Source organism: Accipiter gentilis, chromosome 20, assembly GCF_929443795.1.
Source record: "Accipiter gentilis chromosome 20, bAccGen1.1, whole genome shotgun sequence".
Classification (NCBI taxonomy): Eukaryota; Metazoa; Chordata; class Aves; order Accipitriformes; family Accipitridae; genus Astur; species Astur gentilis.
This window is the reverse complement of record NC_064899.1, coordinates 23,994,584-24,015,524: the sequence shown is the minus strand read 5'-3', so window position 1 is coordinate 24,015,524 and position 20,941 is coordinate 23,994,584. Positions and strand designations below refer to the sequence as shown.

Below are 20,941 nucleotides of genomic sequence, written 5' to 3'. Positions count from 1 at the left end.
TTTTTCTGCTGCACTGCATATGGATGACTAAAAGTTAGAAACCATGCAGAACCTTGGAGTCTCCTTATCTAATGGCCTACAAATGAAGAAAATCCTTTGGAAGTATTTGTGGAAATTGCACCTCTGTTTCTTGGGCAATCAGGGAGGCATTATTTGCTCTGCTGATTTTGCAGCTGAATTTAACACTAAAAAGGAATTATTTACATGGCCAGTGCACAAGACACAGTATAAGTAGAAAACACATTCAGAATCCAGGCTAGCACTGTCGGATATGCATTTGAAAAACTCCACTAAAATATTGCTAAAATTTCTTAAAAGAAAAGCTAGAATTTTTTCTGGACATTCCCCCATTTTTTTCAAAGGCAGAAAATACAGTGGGCACTAAACAGTAATTTTATTGACCAGTCAGACCTTTATACCCTAGTAAATTATTCCCTAATTGTTTCCTATTCTTTCTGTAGACTTCAGATTTTAAAATTAGGGGTCATCCCTAAGAACTTGAATTGAACTGCCATCCTATCTTTCAGCTAGTCCAATGGCCTAAGGTGCTATTCAGCTGGATTAAAACTGGCAGCATCTGGCCTTAATCAGTGGCATCAAATCTGTTGCTTTTTTTCTTTCTGGAAAATCTTAATCTTTGATTAATAGCAATCTTCTCATGGAAGTGTCAAAGCAGGATTCAGGTTTTCACAAACTGTGGATACTTGGGTGGAAAACAATCATAGTACAGTACCGGGTCTTGAAATAGGGGGCTTCATAGATTAAGCTAAGAGAGCCTCTAGCCCTCTGATTTATTGTTATCAGATAGAATTGGTTATCAATGCATGCTTTTAAAGAGAGCGGCTTTTATAATATTTATGCTTTTTAATTTACTATGTGTTTATATGGGGGAAATGTATAGTGAAATCTGTACTTTTCCTCTAAAAGATCTTCATTTTCTTTTTTATTATCAGAAGAAATATGTGGCCAACACCTCTCCAAGCTCCTGGCTAGCCTGTATTTTAGGTATACTGTAGTTTACTGTTGAGTCACTGGGGGTTCTCACAAAAAGTAGACTGCCTGGGACTACAGTGCCCAGAAGTTACGGATGCTTTCCAAAGCCTCGATAAACTTTATACAGCAACTGTTTTTCTGCTATTCTGGATGATGGGGGCAGGGGCTAGAGGCTTCCACAGGATCAAAATGCCATCATTTTCACAACAGTAAATTTCACTGGTTCCAAGCTTGCTGCAGTTCCCTTTTTATTGCAAATACATCAAACTGTCTCTGATATATCTAGCATGTCAAGGCTGAAAAAGGTTCACACATCAGATGCTGACTTTGAGGGGGTGTTTAGAGGCAGGGGGGGAAGTTGACATAAGGTACAAGCAGTCTTTCAGATGCACTTAAAACATGCCATTTTTATGATCTTTTTTTTTTATTTTTATTTTTTTAACAGACAATGGAGAATAGGATAGCAGTATCAAGAAAGGTGGCTGTGTGCTCCTCTCCCACAGGATCCATTGATTTCAGAGGACCTGGCCATCTCTCCCTAAGCATGTATCTTTTTCTTCCATTCCTAATAAGCAGATTCTGTTGCTGCTTAAATGAACTTGTAGTTAATGATTAAATTTCCATTACTGTTACTAATATTTTTAAGTCAGAATTTGATTTTTGCTGACATTTTTTTTCTCTTAAATGAAACTGTAGACTCAGCTATGATAGAAACATTGCCATGTTTTTGAGAAGTCCAACTTTCTCTGTGCATAGCGTGTAGAAAAATGCTCTGTAATTTCATAATATTGCATATACAAATGGCATCTTTACCCCTTTAATGTACAGACCCTTCATTCACTCCTCATTTTCCTTCATTTGTCAACCAGACTGCAGGTTTGGTTCAGAAAGAAATATCTAGCAAAAAATTTTAAAATTATAAGAATATAATGGCTTGAAGGTATGAACCTCTCTGTATCCATTACTTGTGCTTCTGAAGCACCTATGGTTTCTGCCTCTTATACATAAAGTCTGTGCTTTAAATTTACCTGTTAAATTTATCCTCCCTCTTTGTCTCACCTCAATAACAAGATGTACATTCAGGCAGACAATGAAAAGTAAACTGATGGTTGTGACTCACAGAGAGAAGTTGCTGGCAAGCTGTCATGGTAAAATTTGGAGTAACACATGGAAAGTTCTTCTCTGTTTTACTGTAATTCTTTTTGTGAGCTTCCTATATAATCTGATTTACATCTGTCAAAGGATATTGAGAAACCAAGCCCACAAATAGCAATAAAAAGTCACCAGGCTAAAGCAGCTTTGACATAAAGCCAGGACAGACACTTGCAGCTGTATTTTCTATATCTGGCTTGTAAGGGCAGGCATATCTGGAGTTCAGCCCTTCAAGGAAAAATATGATTGTTCCACACTCAGATATGAATCCATCTTTTCTTCACACTGCCTCTCTTTCCTTTTGTAAATAGGAAGATATATCTCCAAAATGAAGATTTATCTGATGCTATGGGCAAAGCAGTGAACAAAATATCATCATTTTCATGGAAAAACTGCCCAATTAAACACAGATGACATGATCACAACTCCTTTTTTCCCCTCTCTCTTTATTAATCTATTAATTAACTATATTCTTCTCCAGAAGGCAATGTCCCTAAAGGGGAGGAAATATTTATGAGAGGTCCAGCTGACAACATTACCAGGTGAATCAGTTAATCATATGTTCTGGGTTAAACAGCATTACTGTTATATAGATGCTAGATCTCTGTTCTGGGGCACATATGCTGAAGAGAAGGAAAAGACAGCACCCCAGAGAAGAATGAAAGGTACCATTATTATAACTTGTATGACAGCACGATCTCGTTGATTATTCTCAGTATCTTATTTCAGTTTCTGTTTTAATTTCATTTACTAAAAATGCCAGCATATTTTCTGGGCTGACTGTCATTTACAGGATTTAGTAATAGATGCAGAGTAATACTTAATTACTTCTGACTTCTTGCTATCTATAAATCTGAAGTTCATGAAATCAAATTTTTTAGTGTCTTTTCCCTCTCCTCTACTGTCACTTCTCACCCATTACCAGCTAGTAACTTTAAAGCTTGGGAGGTCAGATTTCCTATTTTACCTAGGCTCTCTCCACTTGATTAAAGTAATCTGAATGCAATAAAGCAGTAAAGACATTTCTAAGTAGGACAGGGGGACTGAGGGAGGAAAGCAAACATATAATGTTGGCTTGATATGAAGAATAGTTTCAAAGAGTTTAAGGGCAGAAGGAATCGTTTGACAATCCTGTATGACTTTATATCTCAAGGCACTATATTTCACCTCATTGTCCCTATATTGACCTTATAACTTCCACTTGCCTGAAACCAACCTTCCAAAACGACAAGAAATAGGACAATCCCATCCCACTGGTATTCCCTTTTGCTGTACAAACATCTTCACTGTTATTACACTTTATTTCATATTCAATTTTGCTGTCATCATCTTCCAGCTAGTGGATAATCTTGCATCCTTTTCTGCTAGATTACAGAGCCTCTCAATACCTGCCATTCATAAGTTCAGAAATACATAAAAATTATAAAGGTAGTCCCTTAGCAACAAAAGCCTAACAGTTAATTAACCAAGCTCCATTTTAGGATCTTTATAGAGCTAAATTCATGCTTGGTTTGAGATAGAGCTCCACAAAACATCTAAAATTAAACCTTGACAGTCTAAAATGTTCCTAGTTTTAGGTTGCACTATAAACTCAGACCAGGTCACAGTTTTTCATGTAAGCCCAACATCAGGTGAATGGTCATTGGTCTCATTTGTAAAAAGACACCAAAACTGGGGTGCCACATGCTTTCAGAGTTATCGGCAAGTAACACTGCACAAGTACATACTTTGCACTTGCATCCTATTATTGTCAAATTAAAAGAACAGGACACATTCTGTGTATTAACTTTGTTTGTTTGTGTTTGTTATTCTACCTCTTAATTTATGAAATGATACACAATGAATCCCCTGACTTGGAGACTTGAAGGCCAGACGGGTCCGTTAGATCATGAGGTATAACCTCATATATATCTCAGATCATAGATTTCACCCAATTACCACTGTATTAAGTGCAGTAATGTGTGTTTGAAAAATGCATATTTTCCAGAGAAGGAACTAGTCTTGATCTGGAGAAATCGAAAGATGGAAAACCCAGCATTTCCCCTGATAGTTCCAGTTTTTAATCATTTCACTGTTATTAATGCATGCCATGTTTCTAATTCAAATTTGCCTTCTTTTAGCTTTCATCCATTAGTTTTTGTCATGCTTTTCTTCAGTAGGTAAAAGAACTCTTATATTTCAGATTTTCTCCCTCTCCATCTTATAACCTGGAATCAAGTCACCTCTCAGTTTTTCTTTTGATGAACTAAGTGGACCCAATTCAAAGTTTCTCAGTGTAAGGTACATTATTCTAATCTCAACAACCTTTTTGGTTTTGACGTAAACCTCAAATTCACTCATCCTTGGTGATTTGTCACTAATATTTTACTACAGCATTTGTCTCCAACATGTTTTCTCACAGTAAGCACCACAACGCAGCTAACATCACCTAGTCCTTTGCAACTGCAATATGCACACTGAATTATAGAGCGGGGGGAAGATATAAACATCAAAGGCATTTTGAAAAGTATATAAATGCAAAAATAGGCTACATATTTTTAAAAAAAATTAAGTTGCATATTTATAATTAATTTGCCCCTGCCTGCTCAGTTGCAACAGTCTTCCAGTGGGAAGTGGTTATCTTTCCACTGGCCACAGAATGACATGAATACACGGTAAATACGATGTATTGCCAGGATAGCACATTCCCACTTTATGTACAGAAATCTCTCTACTATGTGGGTGGAATACAACAGTTCCTATCTTTACTGAAAAATCAATTTCAGTATAAGGGCCACAGATTTAACACCCTGCTTGTGTACATGATGAGTAACAGAGCTAGAGAACGACACAGCCATGAGGAACTTACTAGAGAAAATTCCACCTTCGATTAGACACCAGAGGAAGGAAAACATATTTGAGGCATTGAAAAGAACTTTATCTTTGACTGTGAGAACTTGACAAGAGCTCAGATGTAGCATGAGGTCAAGGCACTTTTCTTCATAGTGACTCTATATTTGACCTCCTTGGCAGCCAATCAGTCATATGTTTTCCAAAGCTACTTCAGTGCAGTGGATAGCATCAGAATGTTTAAAATTCAAGTTTGCGTCTGAAAATCGTTCAGTGGGAACAGAAATGCAGCCAAAACCAGCAGGAGCGGAACTAGAGAATTTCTCCACACATTATGTTTCTGTCCTCCTGCAATAGCAGTGCCATCAGTTGTCCATGTTATAATGATCATACAATGCAATGCAATGACATATTTGTTATGTTCTAAGGTCTTCTTCCATGAGCTTCTGAGAAAAAACAAAATGCAGCAGGCTGAACACACAGAAAACAAGAGGTTTGAGGTCTGCATAGTACTGACTAAGCATTCTTAGCTATCACTAATTCACCTAATAAGAGCTGCTCAGCATAACTTCAAAAATCAGGCATCAGTAAAAGAAATACCGGAAAGTTATCACTTTTCTTTCAATAATGTATATATTTTGGTCTTCAAAATCAGCTGTTTGCTTTCCTTATAATTATCTGCTTTAATGTTTCCAATGGTATTATTTGGGGTTATTTTGGATTATTTTGTCTGCATTACAAAGATTCTACTGAAGCTTGAAATTGTAGAAATAAAAAAAGTGTCAAATTCTCCAGAAAAATATGGCAAACATATGTAAATGTGTAAACTCAGAGAAACAGGAGGACGTACTATGTTTTCCACTAGCGGTATTTCCATTGCTTTCCCCTTGGAAAGCTTTCCCTTTTAATGTCTCCAGAGGAACTGACTAAGAGGTCATACAAGGAATAGCACAAAATTAAATGTACTGTGACGTACTCAAAGCCCCATGCTTGTCCCAAACTCCCATCCGTTTACCAGCTCCTTTTCCCAAACCCATCAACACAATTTTCATGAGTTAAATTCACAGCGTTAGCGTCCAAATGCTTTTCCCAAACAGCAGATTTCCACAAGACTGCCAACGTTTGTACTGACAATGAGCAACCACACCATAAAAGTTACCAAAAAAGAGCTTCTTAACCCACTGATTTTAAGCTTGTAGCTAAATTTTCTTCTCCTGCATTCAAGCCTTAGTCCATAAAATGATACATGTATTACATCTGTTTTGTGAAATGTATAATTTCTGGAGATTTTGGTCAAAATTATTTAACAAAAATACCAGTGTTCATCTTTTAAAATATGTTTAAAGCATCCAGTGGAATTATATTAAATATTTATCTTTTTTTCTATTAGCTATTACAGACCTTCTTCCATAAGGGAGTAATGACCACAAACCCCAGACCTAACCTAGCTCCAAGACAGTGACCTGTGGGCTGATCGTTAATAATAACACAAGATTTGCCAAAACGGATGAGATTAATTGTCAGGTTTTTCCTAGTATTGCCCTTCCTGCAGAGGCAAGTGCCTGTGCTGCAGGAGAGGATGAAAATCTTTTTAGGTATTTGAATACTTGTACAGTACTTCCAATGGTATGCCTTAATTTCTGATCCCCAAAGGCAAATGTTTGATCCCCTGAAGTGCTGGATTTGACTATCACTAGTTTTGATTATGTAGCCACAAATGTTGTTGGTAGTCAAAACATGATGCAGTCCTTGTCTTCAGTCAGTTCCAGTAAATTGTCTCAGTGACCTGCACTGACAGAAAATACCACGATGACTAAATTCTGTGTAAATAAATGTTTCCTTTCATTGGCTTTAAATATAACAACCTGTGATGCAGGAGTCCAAAAGCAGAGCTGGATGAGCTGCATCACAGAAGAAATGAATGACAAGAAAAATCAGCAAGAATCCAAAGCAGAGTCCTGTGATTCCTCAACCAAGTTTTCCTTCATATTAAACTGCTGTGTGCTTTTTTCTCTCCTAGCTCTAGAGCAGACCATGAACGGGAATATTACTGTCCTGATAAGATTTTGTGCCTATTGTTAAAAGACTGGAAGTGAACAGAAAAGCAGGACACAGTTTGTCTGAGTATCAGACCCTCTCAATCCTCATTCACCATTACTAAGGAAATGGCACTGCTGTGCTGCTCCCACCAGCAAACCATACAATAAAGAACATTTGATTACATAAACCATATTTGGCATCTAATGGTCATGTAGCAGAGGAGGTCCATCTACCACATAGTTGTTAAGACTGTAAAGTTACTCTGAATAATCAGTTGTCATTCATTTAAAGGGATGTTGCCCACACAAAAACTAGAACTGAGAAAAAAAATAATCATCCTACCACTCTCGAAAATGTTTGGCATAATACCTTCAGATTATAACATAAGATTATTAACATACCTGATGTATTTTAGGTGTTTGAGATGTATGTTTCTGCTTTGCTACTTTTCTTGGACTCCAAATTGATAAATCCATGTTTAAGAACTTGCCCTTGTGAAGTCCTCAGCTAGATTGGACAACTTTATTAAATTAAACTAGGATGGATAGTTTTGCCATCAGGTTTTGGTTTTTTCCACCTTCAGCTTTTCATAAACAACACAACAAAACAAAAAAAAATTGCTATGCCTGTATTATTTCCATTTTGATCAAACACGTGATTCATTTTTTCCCAACTAATAAATTAGAGAAATATTCACAGAATTGTTTCTGTTTATTCCTGCTGGTGTGGAATCCTCTTTTAAAAGCACACTAAACCTGGGACTACAGGAGTATCACAGGATTCCTTTAACACACAAAATTGGTCTAATAAAACTCAGTGTAACTCCTGGTTACAGTAAATGTCTTCAGGGATACCTTGTTTTAAGAGTTAACATCAGCTATTTATCCCTTTAATAAATGTACTGACCTTTTCCCAATTTCTAAGAAGAAGCAGGCCTGAAGTTTCAAAGTTATTTTAAGAATAAACAGTTAGGTAACCTCTGCAACAGAGGATCTTCACTTTGAAATGTCACAGCAATGGCTAGGTGCAAGCAGAGAGCACCCAGGAAAACAGAACCGTTCTGTGAGTTTTACTGCCATCTGAAGTCTTTGCATGGACGACCTGAGGCATAAACTGAGATTCTTTTCACTTTCTTTCTTTTTATTTAAATCAGGATTCTAGAAAACAGGACTTCTGGGCCTCAGTGAAACTCCAGTTCATTAGGAGAAAAAGTTATCAAATTGGTTTATTTAATTTTATTTCTACAGAGAATCTGGTGAGTTCTATGTAAGTAAAAAATATAGAGGGAACAGTGTTCAGCTTCAAAGAGCATGGAGGTTGGGAGGGTGAAATGCAGTTTACTGTATGGAACCTTTTTTTTTTTTTTTTTAATTTGCCTTGATGGAAGTTGACAGCTCAGCCTGTATTTCAGCTCTGTCCACGGGCAGTGAAATGTGTGAGAAACCAATACTCTGAAAATTCTCATATGCATATGAAAAATCATGGTATGAAAAGGGGCCAAGGGATTAGGACAAGATAAATTTATACTAAGCTTTACACATTCCATTGACAAATTTGCTGTTTTTGCGTTGTTGCCTCCGACCTCCTGGTTACCGAGGGGATGACATTAAACTGGGAGAAAATGGCTTATTATGTGTGATAAATTCAAACAAAGATGACGCACTTTACCCACCAAGTATATCTAAGAAATTGTGAGGAAATGTCAAGCATTTCAAAAGAAAGCTGCCGTAAATTCTGATGCCGGAGACTTTAACGAATTTCTGCCAGAGTAGAAAGGTCTCTTTGTTTGGACTCAGCTGACACTCAGCGTGTGGAATATTATGAGCTCGGGGGTCACATAAAAGCTACGGGAGAAAGAAAGAAAACTGTGGATGTGACAAAACTCAGGCACTAGAGGGCTAAGTACTGGCACGAAGACTTTGCATTGACTCAGTGCAGACAGTACATGGGAATCAGCACTCATGCATCAAAAAAGGTTCAAAACACAAACATTCGTCCCCTTCTGCTCACTCTCGCTCATTCCCACTGCCCCCAGTATGTACTCTTGGTCTTTAGACAAGGCTTGATTTGTCCTGATTTTATTTTTCCTTGTGTTATGGTAAAGTTTTAGGAGAGAGGAAAGATTGGGGGAAAAGGGCGGGGGGATCCAGACCCCAGAAAACCTCCTGTCCTGCTGATGTTACATAATTGATGAACAAATGATCACACGTTGTGTCCCTGATTCAGGTCAGGAGGTGGCAGGAGGAGGAAGTGCTGTCAAATGTTTGAAAGAAAAAGGAGGTAGAGGAGTAGCAATGAGACCCCCTGCCACTGTGGCAAATTAGCTATTTCACAGCGATGTTTACACTATATAGTGCTTTTCACATGCTGACCCCTTGGGTACAGGCAAGATGGAAAGGGCAAAAATGACAAAAATTATAAGCTAAGGCAGTGAAGAAGAGCATGCGAAACAAATTTGGAGCTCCTTTTCTCCCCTCCTGCTTCCATAAGACCAGCACTACTGGGTGTCACAAAGGAGAGCTGGTGGTAGCCTCCTCACCCCTAAAACCACCTCAGCAATGGCCCTTGCATGTGGCTTTGGAGGGGTTTTTGGTAACGTTACCTTCGAGCAGGGGAGCAGCATGACAAGACACACTTAATTTGAAATGTTTACAGACTGTGTAGCTAAAAAAATCAATAAGTAACTGACAATTCATTATGGAGAGAGGTTGCTTTAAATTTACAACTTTGTTTTAAATCTAAAATATCCTCCTTCTTATTTATTTATTTCAAGGAAGAAAAAAAAAAAAAAAGAAGAAAGGGAAAAATAATCCCAGCAACAACAGCAGCACTGCATTTCTGCCACCTGGATATCCCTCAGTCAGTTCCAAAGAAGTACAATATCCTGTGCCTGCCAGAATAAGCCACCTCTGTTTGGAGGTGACATAGTTTTTCCCAGCCTCTCTGATGATGGAGTATCCATTGCACTTTGAAAAGGGGATGTACGCACCACATAAAACAGCAGATTCCACTTCTCCTCGGGATTTAGCCTTATCAACAAACTAAATAGAAAACAGAACAATGCAAATTGCAGCTGAGTCATTACAGTCCATAAGATCTTTTGAGAGGGTCTCTCTGCTCCAGCCCATGGGTCCCTCTGCCTGAAGAGCCACATCTGCTTCTTTCCTATCCCCAATGTGTCAATAACAATCAGTCAGCAGCTTAACTTGGGCATCTAGCACCTGTCAAGAGAGATGATCAATGGGAGAGCCTATAGCCCTGTGCCACCTCTGTGTTTACCCCGCTCTGAATCCTATAGAACAAATCCTTTCTAAAAAATGGTACGTAAAATTTAAATAACTTGCATATTGGCCCAGAAAGGCATTTTTAGTCTTTGTGATTACAATAGTTGTTATATACCATTATAAGGGCATTCATAAACAACTAGGCTATGCAAATTACGCATGACTGCATGCTTTATTATAAATAGGTGTATATTCCAGTATTCATGCCTGACACTTTGAGTCTGTGGCTAGTCCTCAAATGGGCATGTGAAAAGGATAAAAAATGATGGGCCTGAATTATCCCATCTCCTGCAAAAACAAAGGCAGCCGGTGAGGCCCACTCTGGCTGACAAGCATTGATGACAATGGGAGCATTAGTCCAAGGCTGAAGTGTTTTGATAATCCCACCTATAATGACTGACTGGAAAGTTGCCAGAATTCCTGAAAATGTGTTCATAATTTTCTTTTTCTGCTTTATCAGCCTAGCATTTTGATTCATAAACTTACTATATTAATAGTATTAATAAAATAATGAACAGCCATCTTACTGTTTACTTTGACATGATATTAAATATAACCCTTCCCTTACTTATGGAAAGCCCATTAGCTTTTACAGACATTGCACATTTTATGTGTAACAGTTTAACAAAAAACAATTTGAATGTTGGGATAGAAAGCCCAAGTATCTCCACTTGCACTAACCAATCTTCCAGCTTCATTTGACAGGAACAGAGTCCTGTTCATTTACTACTTTATTACATTGGCAAACAAATCTCTTCATCCCCTGCTAAAGAAGACTTTATATAAAAGGCCACATTCTGTTTGCAAACCTCTTTTTAGGCACTTAAATATTATTTTTAATTCTCCAGTACAATCCTTCCTCAACAACTGCAAGAGCTGAAACATCTGTCATTTTTCAATCCAGCAAACCCTAAAGAGTCTTGTCCTGAAAGAAACACAAAGGCTGATTTTTATCAGTGTGTTTGGCAAGATGCGACCACAATGTTTCCTGCAAGTCAGAAGCCTTGACATTCTTTCAGCGAATCTCTGTTAAGCCACAAACTGCACCCCTCTGTTGAGCAGGTATCATTGAGAACATTTCCCCATCTATCTTTACATAGACACACACATGCATATAGAGAGTTTACAGGATCACTGACAATTTCCTTGACCAAAGCCTGCAACTTGTTTTCCTAAAACAAGCATTTATTTAATTTTGTGTGTGTGTGTGTGTGATTAATAATTAATAAAGTAATGACGGGGTTCAGAAATCACAGTTTCGGTTCCCCATTTAACCTCAGAGTTTCAGCATTAAAAATACTGTAGCTTGAGAATATTCTAGGCTAGATGAGGAGGTGGATGTACTGCTATACATGCAAGAGCAAAAGTCAGCACTTTATCCCTCCCGATACCCATTACTGTGCCTTGGGATGGTACTGATAGGAGAAAGAAAGACAACCTTTGTATGTGGTTGAGAGCAGTCAGAGCCAAAACAGCAGGGAGATCATTAGAGAGGATGGAGCTGGAATGGCAGTGAGAAGAAAATGAGGACAAAATACTTCTGCAATTTGCCTGTAAGCAAGATAAGTGGCTTAAATTAATTACTTGCTTCTGCAATCCCTTCTTTTATATATACTTGTATAGATACATTATTTATACTTAATTTCTTTATATTACTGTGATAACTCTACAAAGGATCAGTGCTGTGCTCTGGGTGACTGCACCAGAAACTAAAATCATAACTATATTCATACCTCCCTTGTTCTTCCCCTTCCTAACAGCCTTCCATTAAAAAAGAAAACCAGCAGACCAGGGAAGATGCTGTTCGCCTCGCCCTTGCCCTGCTCTCAGTCACAGTCTCCACCTCCCCCTTGCCAGCAGCTCATTACAGCATCCTCCTCGACAGTTCCCCTCCAGCTGGGTCTGGATCCCTGATCTACTTTCTTTTTCAAGTCTGGGGCTTGTTTAGGTCCAGCATCTGGGCAATTGAAAGCACAAGAGAGGCAAGCTCCATCCTTATTTCTGCTGCCCACACCCATTCTTAGCCACAGGAACCAAAACAGCCTTTAGAGCTCTAGCTCTCCTTATACAAATCCTATAGTAATTTTCTTCATCTGCTCTAGAAAAAAGTTCTAGTTTGAGAAAGCACGTATGTATCGACAGAGTTTTAGTGCAGAAAGCACCAAATACCCCTGAATAATAAGCAGTGCTACCAGACCTACCTATAATATTTTATGAATAATTTGAATTACAGAAATGTTGTTGAATTTTGTTTTTTAATTAAAAAAGAACCTTTCTCTCTGACTTTTTTTAGCTAATATTTTCCATTTTAACTTGTTCTAATCTAAGTATCATTGTCAAGTCACAACTGGGTAGTGAAATATCCAATAGAAGTTGAAGGAGAGTGATATTCTAATTATAAAATGGAAATATGTCTCCAAAAGGGGACCTGACTTCTAAAAAAAAGTGTCTGCCTTAAACTTTGGGCATCGTGCAATATCCATATCACTCATCATTAATGCATTGGAGGCAATGTTGCTGCTACACACAAATTAAAAGGAAGCCTGGGTTTATTGACCTGTCAGGCCCCATATTGTAAAAATTTCCTCGATACAAAGTAGAAAATATAGAAACAAACTGTTCAGTGCTTGTACTGGAAGCAAGAAGGGCCAATACATTTATTCTCATCTTTCATAGAAGGAACTGAGGAAGACTAGGGAGGGATGAGAGTCTCATGTTTACTCAGTTCATTTTATTTAACAAAAGTCCCTGATGTTGCAGAACACCAAGTCATTGTTTTTGTTAAATAATTAAGGCTGTCTAGGAATCTGTTTCACAAGCCAGGTGCAAAATTAAAAAGTTCCAGGCAGGAAACAGGAGATCACTGTACTCTTGAAAGCAAGTAGATACCAAGTAAAGATTATGTAGCAGTACTTACTAAATTTTTTAACGCCTTCCAACCAGAGCTGAAGCAATGAAACAAGGCAATTACAGAAGAGCAACACAGAACAAGAGATGTCAGTGGTCATGCCCTGCCAATAATGTTCTGGGGATGAAGTGCAGTTCCTGATAACATGGAATAATTTAGAAAAAGTTTAAATCATCATCTGCATAGCTACACTTTCACTTTAAATCAATTCTCTTTAAGTGCCCCTCCTCCCATATCTGACTGTGGCTCACTTTCCACCAACAGACATGTGACCAAGATTTATCAGAGAAAAAGTCTTATGAAAGCACATTTCAAAGTCTCCTGGGTGAGCTATCATAGAAGTTTCATTTTAACTTTTTCAAGTCTTTCTGCCAGTGTGCTATGTAATAAAGAAGTTGAATAAAAATCTTGTAAGTGAAATGCAAATAGTAATTGTGTTCTGGTTGTTTAACAGTGATGCAGTAAATAGAAAGATATGACATTCATATACTCAGCAACTACTGAGTTTATTCAGAAATATTGGAGACACTCTCCAGCTACTCCCTGATATCTCTTAAGTGGAACTGGGGTTTCATACAGAATTAGGTATTCACCTGGAAAATTACAGCTATTTTGGGAGGTGTTCTGTAGTGAGACATTTGGTTTTACCTATTGCAAATTCAGTTTCAGTCCTTCTCTTGACTCTAATGTGCATTGCATTTGGCCACATTTGAATAGCTGTGATTTCCTCAGTTGTGGTTTCAAGATCACTTAAATGTAGCATAAAATTGTACCACCACAAAATGGAACGGCCCTGAATTACTTCCTTCATGTTGCTGCTACATCCTTTCTGCCATGATGATTAGGAATTATGAAGAAGAGGATATTGAGGGGAGACATACTCATCTTCAAACATACCATGGCCTGTTGCAAAGAGGAATGTAATAACTGTTCTCCACTTTCACTGGCAATAAGGCCACCAGCATGCCTAAAGTGCAAGAAGGGACATTTAAACTAAGCATTAGGAAAACTTTGCAATGGTAAGATAATGAAGCACTGCGATGGACTGCCTAGGAATATAGTGGTTTTTCTGTCACTGCATTGTTTTTAAAAGCAAGTGAGACAAATACTGTCAGGAATGGTTTATGTACTGTTGATTCTGCTTTGGGGCTGAGAGATGGGGCAGGTGACCTTCTGGTGTCTTTTCCAGCCCCCCTTTTTTTTTATGATGCCATGTTTGTTTAATAGGAAATAGAAATTATATTCTAGTATAAATCCCAGTAGCAGCAAATTCCCCACAAACTGTACTTTAAAGTAGATGTGGGTGAAGTTTGCTGCTCCTTGCAATAAAGGGAGATGGTAGAGACATTTATAACTTCCTCCTCCCTGTTCTCCCACCTCTCCCCCTACAGTGAAGAGACTGAAATCAGTTGAAGAACCATGGCTTTCTCAGACAGCAAACCATGACTGATATTTGCTCAGACTTAAGACATGAAAGTTACTTCATTTTTGCCCATGGACAACTATCCATAATCTAGACTTAGAATTAAAAGCATTAAATGTAGTCAGCCTTTTTCTTTTCTTGATGAAATAAGAAAAAAAAAAAACAAAACCAAACACTAATTCTGCCTTATTTTATGATTTTTCTATAGGTAAAATTTAAATCAGAATCCTCAGTACCTAACTTTTCTGTCACGTCAAAAGGCAATATCCTGAACTCTTCTGATGAACTTTCAATCACATCGTGCAAGATACTATGCTAAACTCGTTGTTAATACATATATCTCACAATTGCAGATTTTTCCTAAGGCTGGTAAAATCTTCTGGTCAATCATAACCACCAAAATGATGGTTAGAGTAAATATTACAAACAGTTTCATAAATCAATGTCTCTATTTTAAAGCAGATGTACAGATGTCATATTTAAACAATTTATTAAAAAGGATGAGTAAAACATGAGATGTTCTTGCATGTCAAGCCATTAAGATCTATACAGAAAGCATTCAACCTTAATATTACATCTTCAGTAGCAAGAACAGATTTACAGAATAATACAGTTATACCATTACGGTATATAAATCCTGTAGCTCAAATGAAAGTTCTGAGTAGTGAATTCCATTTACGTGTTTAACTATCCATATATCAGCTTTTCCCCTAGCATTTAAATTTAGTAATTAGTTTCACAAAGAAAACACAATTTATTTGCTACTGTCTGATTAGCAAGTTCAAACATGGCTTCCTACAACCTCATCAGTCAGTGTGTATAATGATTATTGACAGATACCTAAATGAATTATGATTCATGTTCTCAAAACTAGTTTGCATATCAGCGTGAAATATGATTTTTCAGTTGATGGCCTTTGAACCCAGAATGAAGGGGGATTTTTTTAAAACCTGTCCCTAAATGCAATTATTATTAATGTGAATAAAATTTTACTAATATACAGCATATCACTCTTCATACACTGTCTTACTCAACATCATCTGGAAGTTAACAAGCTTTCTTATTAATGTTCCAGGTCCTGTCAGTGATGAATACTTTCATAGAATACAGGCTTTCATGAAAGTTATTTCTACAGTATTCAAATTCTGAAGTATAGGTAACAAAGAACAGAACACTTATGAGCAATGCAACCTGCAACTGAAATTAAATTTGGGCTTTGGACCATGGTCTCATTTCCCTCTGCAATTAGGTTTCAAAATTCCATCAAACTTGTACACATCCTTATTAAAATATTTAGAAAAAGTAAACACTAGTCTCCAGTCATAGCATTCCTCCCAAATTTCAGTGAATATTTATGTACAATACGTTTTTATATATGCATTCTACCGACTACCATTTAAAACCTCTTTGATTCTTTTATGTGAATCTCAACTGAATTGACCAGGCATCTCAGTGATGCTAAAAAATTACTGTATCAATACACAGTTCCCTCAGAATGAACATGAATATGATGGTGGATTTGGAAAATGAAGGAAGACAGAATTCTGCATAGTTTGTTTAAAAGCTATAGTAGGAATGCCAGTAAGAAGGAACTGAGGAAGTTTCTGAAAAAAGCTTCTTTTCACAAAGAATCGGAAACAGAACTGCATCATACTGATTCCTAGGAAAGTTTTAATATCTATCAAGATCCAAATACCATTGCTTACATTCATTCCCCTAAAATAGTTCTCAATTGAAACAATTTTTAAACAGTTATAAAACCAACTGACATGCTACAAATCAGGTATCTTGCATTACACCATCACATTTCTGATAGTCACGCTCTTTTGTGGAGTTTTAATTCACTGGACTCTAGGTAGCTCAAATCCCTTGGTTGCTCCAGGTCATCATGACCTAACTGCCCCTGTTCCCTTGCAAGTTCATTGTCTCCTGTATCATCAAGAGCTGAAAGCCAGACTTCTTAAAAGAAGGCCTATCATCTCTTTGGCAATAGCCTCTGCTCCTTTCCATGTCATGTGCTCCTCATCCATGTTCACCCATGAACATCCCATGACATTTCACCCATGAGCTGGATAAAGAATTTCTCTTTGCGCTTTCTTATTGTCCTCCCTAATGGAGAATAGCTACGAGAGGGTTCGATACCAAAACCAAAGGACCTGATGCAGAGAGAGAAACTGGTTAAAACTTGAGGTCTGAGAGTCTTCATTAATGTGAAAGTAATGAAGGCCCATCCACTAACTGGAAGAGGCTGAGGTTGGAAGACTATTACATTCTGCCATCAAGCACAATTTGGGGAAATTTTTTTCAAAATAGCAGTCTACTTGTCGACATTTGTTGTTCCTCCAATACAACAGTTGGATCTTCACTGACTATAACAGAATTATTGCTGGTTTTTTTCCTTAACAGGACTATAAAGTTTCATTTGTCCTATGAAGTGATTACTTGATTCTCAATTATTTGGTAACAGGACTTTCAAAGAAGAAAAGAAAATTACTTTTGAAATATTAAGAACATCACCCTGCTCTTTGACTATTATTGTATGCCAAAGGAAAATCCATAGACACATTTTTGGTAAGCATAAAAAGCGAGATATAGTAAATCAAACCAATGCTTTAAAATGGGAAATTTCATTGAGGTTCTATAACTAGCAAAAAGGAGGTGTGCCCCACAGCTGTTGCAATCACCTTGTGCAACTCAGAGTATCATTGTCGACACTTCTTTCCCCTTCCTGCTAAAGCTAGCGGCCATTTGTCACTTCCAACTTCCACTTGCTGCATTTATTTTAGTAAAACAATGCCTATTTTAAAATGTCATAAGAAATGATCATATTTTCTTCTGTTAATGTTTTGTGAATAATTCATTCCACAGTCAAGACCCTATGCACCTAGTTTCAGCCTGGGAGGAATTTTTATCAGATGTATAAGCTCTGGAAAATAAGGGGGGTTTGTGGAAATGCTATCTTTAAATTAATTATAGCAGTGCTAGCAGGCACCATTATACTGTAATAGTTTATGAAAATTCCCAGATAGCAATAGATTACATCAATTGTATTATGACTTTTTATGTTATGTTCTGCAAATACTCATAATTTTTAATGGTTTCAATGTGACTTACATAAGAATCAGCACAGAGGACACCAGGAGGCAACTTGGGAGAAAGCATCAGCAGCCACCACAGACTGATTTGGGTCCAGCAGTACTTTCTGAACCCTGCTGCATTTAGTCATGCTTTTTAATTTTTAATTTTTCTTCTCCTCTCTCCCCTGCCCCCACCAAGTGACATGCCAGGAAACAATTCTGCCTCTCTAAATCCATCTAGTCACAAAAGTAGTATCACTGGCTGATTACTACTAAATGGCAATTATTTTTCTCAGAAAAAAAACCCTTTTTTTGTAGTGTAGAAAAAAATGTTAAGACCAGACTTGGCTTTCTAGTGCAGAATAGAATATTTTAAGTTGTAAGGGACCTTTGGAGACACCTATTCCAACTCCAGCTCAATGCAGGTTCAATTAGATCAGGTTGTTAAGGACATCGTCCAGGCAAGTTCTGAATATCTCCAAGGATGAAGATTCCACAACCTCTCTTGGGCACCTGTGCCAGCATCAGATCACCCTCATGGTGAAGAATTTTTTCTGATCTCTAATCAGAATTTCCCTTGTTGCAACATGTGACCATTGCATCTTGTCCTATCAGTGTGCATCTCTGAGAACAGTTTATCTCTTTCTTCTCTATGCCCTGTCATTAAGCAGCTGTAGACAGCAAAAGATCTCCCTTAGCCTTCTCTTCTTAATGCTGAACAAATTCAGTTTTCTCAGCCTCATCTCATACAGCATGTCCTCTAGCTCCCTGACCGTCTGTATGCCAATGTCTTCCTTGTATTGGGAAGCCTCAAACTGGACACAAATGACACAGCAAGAGGAAGGATCACTCCCTTCAACCTGCTGGTTGCACTCTTGCTAGTACAGCCCACTATGCAGTTGACCTTCTTTGTTGCAGTGGCACACAGCTGACTCACATTCAACCAGTCCACCAAGACCTCCAGGTTCTTTTCTGCTGTTATCTGAAAAGTAGCCCTGTCCTGCAGCTTATCAGTCACTTTCCTCAACTAGGTATGGCCCACAAACCTTAGTTAAATAGTATTGCTCCAGCTACAATCCCTGATGGAGGTCACGCTTAACTGGCTACCAGTTGGACTGTTATCACTGATCAAAACCCTTCCACCCCAATGGTCCAGCTGACTCACTTTAACGTCCACTTATCCAGTCCATAAGTCACCAATTTGACTATAAGTATATCATGGAAGACTGTGCATGTGCTTCACATGTTTGGAAATTACTTTCAAGAGATTTGTTCCATAACCTTCCCAGCATCCTGCACTATAATAATTTGTTCACCTTACAGAGGTGAGGTTCATTTCATTTGAGTCTAGAAGGCACAGCTTAGATATTTATCCTAGGAAGAGCTGAACTATAGATTAGAAGTGCCAATTTCTCACCATTGGCTGCAGAACAAATTTGCATAAGGACATCTATAAGTGGACAGATTCTGCCCCACGTACCCTATTGCCCTGGATTCCTATTCTTTCTGTGTATAAGCAAGTGTGATTTGGCATATTTTCTTATGCAAAAACCAGAACCATTTCAGCAATATCCAATATGTATAATAACATTCATATCCTGCTCAAGATTACTCTTCTTTGGACAAGCTCACTGCTTATGCAAGCAGGCATAATCCCAATACCTGTACAAATGCGACGGCAATATCCACAGCTATACCCTTATCCTGGGTAAAGCATGTTTTCTTCCTGTGCCACTGCAATCAACTACTTCAGAACACAAATAGGACCTGCTTGGATTTATAGCCCAATTAGATGCTCTATATAAAATTCTGACCCAGAGGAAGTCAATGGAAAAAGTCTTCCTAGTCAGCCCTAAGTTTGTCCTTGAGTTTACAAAGCTGAAGGAATGCAGAGAGAGAAACTTCTACAGCTCTTGATTTTGCCCAGACATACATAAAAAATTAGCATAATCAACACACATAGCTAGGAAAAAAACCCTTTACATTCCTTCACTAACTTAAAACAAGAACAGTTAAAGGTTCTAGTTTGCTAAGGCCAGCCCCACAAATTTAAGAACAATCATCTCATACAAACATCTTCACAAAAAAAAGTATAAAGAATTATTAAATTAGAATTTTCACAATAAATATCCCCATCTTTCTCAAATCTTCTATATGTCTGCTACTCTAAATTTTTGTCAGTGAAAATGATTTACGTAACTTCTTTTTTTCATTATTCCAAAAAGAGAGATGGCTTCAGTATTTGCCAAAAACATCAGCAGTTGTATTACATCTCAGTGTAAAGGTTCATCAGGCTACGCTTCACAAAAAAAGCTCTTTGAAATTCACTTTTTTTCTTTCCCCTTTCAATGCATTAGAGTAAAAAAAATGGTTTAAAGCATCATGACATTATTTTAGAGCTAAACAGTTAAATGTTTTATACAGGAACATCAAAACCATATATGCTTCAAACACCCAACATTTTTTTAATGGCTTTCAGATAAAACAATTTATTTATGCAATTAACAACAACATGCAATTTCTAATAATTAGCCGATAATAGTTATCCACAAAGTACTTTATAGAATTGCCTTCTGAACTGCATTCATTCTGTAGGGAACCACTGAAAATTAGACTATAAAATTACCAGAAAATGTACTGCATTAACAAGAATTTTCTGTATTTTGTTTCCCCTACAGATTTATGGACTTGAATATTTGTAAACATTTGTTTTCAGGGAGAGACATCAGGTCCTATCACCTCACATTTATACAAAGAAATAAATACTGCAGCAGCATTTTCTGAAAGACTATATTTAAACTAACATTTTTCAGCAAAAATATGTCATAGAGTATATTCATATTGCTGTTTTGCAAACTGTACATTTAAAAAAATAGCCATTAGTTTGTTCACTTTGAGCTTGCACTTTTGAGTTTTTCCTGATAAAAAAGGCAGCTAGAAACAGTATTTACGTGAAAGTTCAAGCTTGCACCTGATCAGAGACTTCTGGACCTAGAGCTGAAGCACCTTGCTAATTTACGATAAAGCGAAGAAAGCTGAGAGCAGGTTTAGGTGGGATAGTTGGGTGCCCTCAGTTCAGCAAGGTTTATACAGCTCCATTTAAAACAATAGTCAAAGGTTCCATTTCACTAAGTCCAGGCACAAAAGCCTACTAACATCTTTCTCCTCTTTTACACATAGGTTACAGAAGAATTAGGCTATTCCTCTGACTCCCATTGGCACAAGTATGTTTCTG

At 37.5% G+C, this 20,941-nt stretch overlaps 1 protein-coding gene across 1 annotated transcript in view; it reads right to left on the bottom strand.

Annotated features, from left to right (window-relative positions):
* Nucleotides 1-13,428: 13,428 nt before the first annotated feature.
* The window catches only part of NRSN1 (neurensin 1), a 677,204-nt gene continuing 669,691 nt past the window's right edge, over nt 13,429-20,941 (bottom strand). The window contains exon 4 of the transcript XR_007508896.1: nt 13,429-13,442. The gene's annotated coding sequence lies outside the window, so the exon portion shown is untranslated. The remainder of the gene's footprint in view (nt 13,443-20,941) is intronic.